An 8,011-nucleotide genomic window follows, 5' to 3' on the forward strand; every position below is an offset into this window, starting at 1 on the left:
AACTTTTTTCAAGCACTTCGTGAGCACACGAAAAATGCTCTAATAGCATTAAATATTTTTAGGCGTTTTGCTTTTTTTTTTTTTTTTTTTTTTGAAAAATCTCAAAAACGCCTTTTCGGTTATTTGTTGACAAAATTTGGCAATTAAAAACATTCGATCTACTTGGGTTACGTCGATACTTTTTATGTCTATGTAGAACCCAAAACACGCTCTTTATGTATATTATAAATTCACTCAACTGTATAAAATTTCACCTGCGTTACGTTTACGTTAATAATATGCGAATACCAAAAAGTACAAATTTTAAAATAAAAAAAAAATAAAAACAAAACTTTTTTTTGTTAAAATGTAGGTATGATAGTTGTCTACTCGAATAGGAAGTCGAGAAAGTGTGTAGTTTGTTTGTATGTTCTATATAAAAGCCTCAATATCGGAAAAAGACGTGTTCGTTTTGCAAGACCTAAGTCAGACAGCGACCCGTGCGTTTCTGTGAATTGTGAAAAAGTTTCCTTGAATTGTTTTTCCGTTTTGTAATCAATTATAAACGCATTTTGTGGTATTAAATAGTTATTTATTTTTTTTATAGGAGAGGGAAACCGCGAGAAATATATCTAATCAAATCAGCAGGCTGAGTAGACCTTCAATATCGAAAAGGCACAGACGTTGCATTGTTCCGATTTATAAAACTTTCACTGTAAACTAGCATGGCTAGCTATTAGCTTTCATATTACTAAGACATAGAAATCACCAGACCATTGATATTTTATATAAAATTCTTTCCGACACCAAACGCTAGGGTTTGTTCACCGCACATCGCACAGATCACCCGGGAATGGCCTTTCACTTCCGTAATACACAAAACTGAAGACACAGAAACGGTCCGAAACTCGCGGAGAGATTGTCATGGAGAGGGTAGGAAATAAAAATGAATAAATAAAAATAATATTCCCAACTTAGATTTTAACGAAAAGTTCATTAAAAAAATTAAAGATTTAGGTTCGAGTGGTGCCAAGGCCTGGTGCCTGGTGGAGAGTCAGACAAAAAATTCGATGACTCGTAAAGGTAAAATAAAAAAAAAAAAAAATATATAATCAAGACGGAAAAACTCAGCCGCACACGGCAAGAACAAAAACCAACTCCTCCGGGCATTCCCTAAACGAGACGCAACCAAATGCGTGCGAACACGCTCTCTACAGCGCCGTCAGGCCGCTACGCCATGACGAAATAAACACAAAAACTAAACAATGCTAAGAAACAGTTAATAAGAAAACATTCAAACAAACAAAAAAAAACGTTCAGCAGAACCGTAACCGAGAAACAAGGTTCAGCGGAACGAAGAAAAGTCGCACGAATAAAAAAAATGTAAATGAAAAGTCTTAACTGACCAACACCGAGTCCAGCCCCACGACACTAAAGCCTGGCAGGATGACGGCGTCCCAGATGATGCTGGAATCTACAATTCACTCTGTTCCGGACAGCCACGACGGCTGTGCGGAACAAAGTGAAAAATAGATTCGAGCAGCGATGTGCGAGAAGGTAACCGAGACGTGACACGCCTCGAGCTTCTAACGGAAGAGGAGCTTTCGACCGTAGTTATGCAGTTACTCAAACTTTCTCTTTCCCTTTCCTTTTTTGAAAAGAACACGGCAGCCGGCGCTAACTTTTCATCTCCGGTAGAAGACCACTCGTCACAAATGGTTATAGTTGACAAGGAGGCTGACCTAAACCCAACTAGTCTCCGGGCAGAATAAACACAAATATATTTACCAACACGCTCGTTTTTAATTTTAGTCTCCGGGCTTTGCTGTTTCCAAAGGAGATACCTTTAGGTGCTGTCAGATATTCGCTGAGAGAGATAGAGCACGGCCGTTCCAAGGATAGGGCGCTCGAAGCTTGGGCAAATACGCGCTATCGTTTCACGCGTGCACGAATGGCTGGTTTCAAAATTTCCCCACATCCCTAACGAAGCCGGCCCATCTTCGCGTGTGCGTCTGCGGGATCTTTGTCCCGCGCCGCCGGTTTTAGCGCGCACGCGACGTTGTTTTGGCCGACAGAACTGCTGTTCACCGTCGATATTCTAAGGCCGTGGTGTTCTCATCCTCCCAGGCAACAGTTAACAGTTCTTTTGCTTTCGACTGACTGGCTCCTCCTGGGTGGCCGTCACTGTTCGCCGCGTCAAGGACACATTCGTACCATATCACTCCTCGCGACACAGGCTGCGCTGCTGGCTTTACTGTCACGGGCCGTCCTATCTAACACAACGAGCGCGAAAGGTCGTGGTCATCTGCTGGTTCCGAGAGAGCGGTACGTTTATATAGGCCAATGAAGGCACCGAATCAATACGACATCTGCCAATTTCTAAACATTCAATATCTACGACGCCTGCTGGTCTGTTACGAAGTGTTGCTTTCTCTATTGAACTCCTCCAATGCAGCTTGCCGCGCACAATAAAATTGAAATGATCAATAAATATAACAGGGTGGAACTATTATATTTCATTTTTATGTGGGAACGTTGGAAAAAGGCAAAAAAATATTTCCAAGTTTGTGAAGACGCGAAATTCGCAAGTCCGTTTTCAGCCGTAAAGCACGTTTTGTACGATATTGATGCTTAAGTATAGAACATACAAAGAAAATACACACTTTCTTGACTTGCTTTTCGAGTAGACAACTATCATATCTACATTGTAACACAACAAAAAAGGGTTTTCTGAGGAAGTCGATTATAAAATAGGTACTTTGTGGTTTTCGCATAACATTAACGTAAACGTACCGCAAATGTAATCTCGTACAGCTGAGTGATTTTATAATATATATAAAGAGCGTGTTTTGGGCTCGCCATAGACATAAAAAGCATCGACGTAACGCAAGTGGATTGCCAGTATTTAATTGTTAAAGTTCCTCAACAATTAACCGAGGTGGAGTTTTTGACATTGTTGCAAAAAAAAAAAAGAGCAAGACGCCTAAAATTACTTTATGGTATTAGAGCCTTTTACCTGTGCTCACAGAGTGCTTGAAAAAAAAAATACTATAATGTGGACTGAAAATCCACAGTGGGAGATCGACCGAAACATCCGACCCATGACGGGTGTGAGAGCACCGCTTTCCGCTGCGGCCTCTTTTAAAATTGTTAAGTCCAGAACAAAAACATCCGACGAACTTGCGGTTTTGGGCCACTGCGTTTTTAGAGACGACGCCATAACATATATTTTTTTTTCAGCGAAATTAAAAATTGTACCCGTTTTGCCTGCACGATCCCCTCTGTAATGCCCCTCGGGGCCCTGAGGGTATTTGAAAATAAATAAATAAATAAATAAATAAATAAATAAATAAAACTGCTTAATTTTCGCGGGCTTAAATTTTCGCAAAAGGGGCAAAAGCCGCAAATTTGAAATTATTCGCGGGTTCTAATTTTCGCGAATCGAGTGTAGCTTCTGTAGCGTTTACATATTGCCCGAATTGTTCGCTGGACGTATTTTTTGCGAATTGTAGGCCAATCGCGAAACTCGCGGAAATTATGTCCCGCGAAAATTTAGTCGTTTACAGTATACATGTATAAATATTTATATATATATATATATCGGTGTTTCTGATAGAACCGAATTGGATAGACATCTGAGAATTCGAACTTATTTGTTAATAATTTAAAGACTACACGTACTGCATACATGTAGTGATCTAGGAGTGTGGCAGATTTAGAAATAGAGACTTTTTTTATTATAAGCATGACCACTGATTCCAACTAAGTATCCTTAATCCTAAACTTAGATTGAACGGAAATGTATCACCAGATGCACCACTCGCTGAAAGTAACTCTGTCAAATTGCCACAACATTTCAAGATCCCTCCTCCAGGTCATACTTGGGAAGAATGAATATTTGTATTTTTCGGTTAATATCGGTTAAAACCGGTTACCGGTAGATAATTTACGGTTACGGTTACGGTTTTTATAAATTTCAAATAACGGTTTCGTTCCGGTTACGGTTTGAGTCCCTGGTTATAGCAGCCTTCTTCTGGTAAAGTCATGTATAAAAAAAAACGAATCGAAATATATTGTAGGCCAAATACCCACATTAAAATGCTGCCATAGGAAAGTAGGGCAACTTCATCGAAATCAACCAAGTACAACTCCCTAAAACAGAGCACGCTGCCAATTTAAATTTTATTACGTAATATCAGCCACACCACTAATAATAAATAAAAGCTCACAGCTTGTTAGGATGACACTCTATGGCGTCTGGGCGAACATCGGACCTAGTACAGCCACTCTGGATGCGGTGCTGGGGCACCGCAGTACTCGTCGTCACATCCAGGACAAGAAAGGCGATTTTGTGCATTATTCAAGTGCTGCGCAAAAGAGTACACAAATATTTGGTTGTCAAAACAAAAGCAATGATTTTTCTTCTTCAAAACGTGTGCATCTTGATAAAATAACATACCCCTAATGTAAGGTGTACCTATATGTATCTTATTTCAAAATTGAAGGCGAAAATAAGAACGTTTGGGAAGAGACAGGTATGTTTTACGACTGTGCCTGAGGTGAATACTTGTGTAGTCGATAAAACAGAAAAACTTCGAATGCAATTGAAAAACAAAGGCATTGACAAAGGTTATTTTTTTAATACAAAAATATATAATCCAAATTTGTTTTACTGATCTTGAATTGCCAATTTACAAAGTTTCAAGGATGGAAGTTTTAAGAAAAAAACGAGGATGATTTCTTTAACGCCGCGCAAAATGTTGACTTTTTTATTTGAAAAAATCCTTGACGCACTGCGAAGAAGAACTAAAATAGTTAAGCGCTCTTTTGTTAAAATTAAAAAGAAACACCACACTGTACGAAATTTTTCAAGTGAGAAACTCAAATCTATGACGTGTCAAAAGTCTACAAAATTCCTAATTTTGAGAGTTGTTCAAGAGGAAAACATTGCTATATTATTTTTATATGTATATAAAAATTAAATAAGATAAATAATTTTAATAACCCTTTTCCGTGCTTTTTACACAAAATTTTCTCCATTGTAGATAGGCGTATTATTTTTATGTGACTTTCGAATGGCTGTCTACGCGGAATTGAGGAAATTGTTCCACCTCCTCCCAGACAAGGACTTGTTTTCACGAAAACAAGATATCTTGCCGAAGTAATTTGCCTTTCGTCATGGCGACATATTTTGGTACAAGACATAAATTTGCAATTGAAAAAATAGGCAGGGCACTCAGACATGATCCCATACAGACTCAGTAAACACGAACGAAGACTCAAGAAAAGAGCACTACCGGACCACGGCAGTCCTGTGGTTTTCGTTGCTTGCTTAGAGCCGTTGTTGTCTTGTAGTGTTCGTTTTTTTCTGTTTGTTTTTCGTCCGTGTTTACTGTTACTAACTGGTCCTGTTCTCAACCCTACTTGAGGCATGATACCCCATGACCCTGCCTATCTGAAGACACCCTGCAATATTGTGGTTGTGTGACGGGTGTTCCTATTGAGGGGCGGCTGCGCGTGAGCATTTCTGGATTATGGCACGTCCCTCGTTTATTCCTTCGAGTGGGCGTTCTTGGTTATAGGCTGTCCACGACAAGCCAAAATTTGCGCGTGCGTTCCTATTTGCGGCGACACTGCATTATGAATGGATTATGAGAACCATGTCATCCACAAACTTGTCCGTTAATTGTGCATTTAAGATAATGAATCCAGTGTTCCGCGTACGAACTATAATAAATTTGTACGGTAGCGTTAGTTGCCACTGCATAACCTTCGAAATTATGCACGCTGAGAACTTTATGATACGCACAGCGGCATTCTCTAAGGTCATGGTCAGAGCTCCTTGCACTGAACTTATGGACACCTTTCTGAGGCAAAAATGCGGGGCGCAAACATGAATTGCAATTAAATATGTTCACGCGCATCTCCTCTCGACAGAAATGTCACAGAAATGAGTTGATTGTTATATGCGAAGGTACTGGACGCCGGAAACACAGCACACGCGGGTATGTTTTGCGAGAAAATAACCCTAAATTTTGAGCACGCTCATGTATACTCGGACTTCTGTATACGAATCGAAATATGACCAGCATTACAACATTTAAAAGAAAAAATGAAAGCCGTTTACAACTCCCTGTAACGCCGAATTAGAGCGCAGCTCTTGAGGGGGAGGAGGGAAGGGTACTTGAGGGTTACGGGTTCCCGGGGAGGGAGGGGCACGTGACATGGGGGTCTGGTCACGTGACCCGCCTGCCCCACACCCCCGAGGTCACGTGACCTTGGGGATGGGGTCACGTGACCTGGGGGTCATGTGACCTCGGCGGGGGACACGTGACCCCCACCCCCCCCCTAGAGAAATTTTCCGCTAGATTTAGCGGGGAAATTTTACGTCTAGATTTAGCGGGGAAATTTTTCCGCTAGACTCAGCGGGGAAATTTTTCCGCTAAATTTAGCGCAGAAATTTTTCCGCTAGATTTAGCGGGGAAGTTTTTCTGCTAAATTTAGCGGTAAAAATTTTCCGCTAGATTTCGCGGGGAAAGTTTTCGGCTAAATTTAGCGGCTAAATTTTCCCGCTAGATTTGGCGGGGAAGTTTTCCCGCTTTAGCGGAGAAATGTTTCCGCTAGATTTAGCGGAGAAATTTTTCCGCTAGATTTAGTGGGAATTTACCCATAATGCACCGTGCGGTTACGCCGACGGCGACGGCGACGCCGACGGCGACGTCGCTCAAACCGGAAACGGGCGCCTAAGAACTGCGTTTAAAAGTGAAAGGCCCGTACGCGCATTTCTGCTTAAACGCGTTTGAATGCGGGGAGGGAGGGGCACCTGCCGAAGGAGAGGCGTTCCGCCTCTCCTTCGGCAGGCATTGGATGCTAGCGGCAGCAAGCGCGCTTCCGCGCAGCGCTTGGCAGCGCAACGCAAGAGAGTAGAGCCCAGCTCAACATGCCACGTTGGGTAGACTAATGAGAAGCCGAAAAAAAAAAATCTCACGTGACCACTTGTGCTTTTCGGCGAGGCGCATTCCGTTCCGATCTTGGAGACGGGGTCTTACTTCTGCTGGGGAGCACTGGGGACTACGGAAACAAGTTTTTTCAGGGCTGCAATTACTCAAGCCAAATAGAAGCCACAAATCTCCTCGGGGGTGTACCAAGATTGGCCGCTTGGGCGCTGTCATTGCGCCGCCATGTTGTCGTGAATTTTCTTACTATTTGTGAGCCGCAAGCGACAATAGCGCCTTCTTATTGATTCTTTGCTGCGGTCGAATGTATCTGAACTGAACTGTATGCACAGGCTTGCCGCACGCGCTCTTTACAACGCTCCGGCGTGCCTGCTGCAACTGAACTGTAAGTTTACCGCAACCATGTCGCATGAAAGAAGCCTCGCGTAAGGGCATCGTCTGGAAATATGTACAAGACACGACGTCCGAATATCTTCCTAGGACTCTCCGGTGTCCTTGGCACAGTCAGTTGTCATAAAAACTGAGTCAACTCAGACAACCTTCATGGTAACTGAGATGTCGCAAGCCTTTGTTGAACCTGATATTCCACGTACAACGTTAAGGATCGACTTCTTTGCCGAACCTTACATTGTTTGGCAAAATTTGTCGAGTTCTACTTTCTAGCAGAGTACTCCTATGTTAACACAAGGACTTCAAAGTTTAGAAAGAACTAACTTCTAAAGCAGTTTTCTTTCACGTTTCATATGATGGTGAACAGGGCTTACGCGATATAATACTAATAATAGTAACATTAGTTTTTATTTGCTCAGTAGAGCTGCCGCACCGCAGAAAGACAACGGCCCGTACCATGAAGGTCCGGGGTGCCGCGTCTAGGGATGGTGATTATGTGATGATGTAATATACAAAATGAAAGTGATGCTGATTCTGATAGGATCATAATAAAATCAAAATTGAAAAAGTGAAAAATTGAATTGAAAAACAACCTTTACCGGAAGATTATTTCCAGTAAAAATCTATCTTACAGTATAATGGGACACTTTTCACTTCCAGCCAAGCCGGAATTTACCGGAAGTCAC

Source organism: Ixodes scapularis, unplaced genomic scaffold (genome assembly GCF_016920785.2).
Source record: "Ixodes scapularis isolate PalLabHiFi unplaced genomic scaffold, ASM1692078v2 PGA_scaffold0__279_contigs__length_252992795, whole genome shotgun sequence".
Classification (NCBI taxonomy): Eukaryota; Metazoa; Arthropoda; class Arachnida; order Ixodida; family Ixodidae; genus Ixodes; species Ixodes scapularis.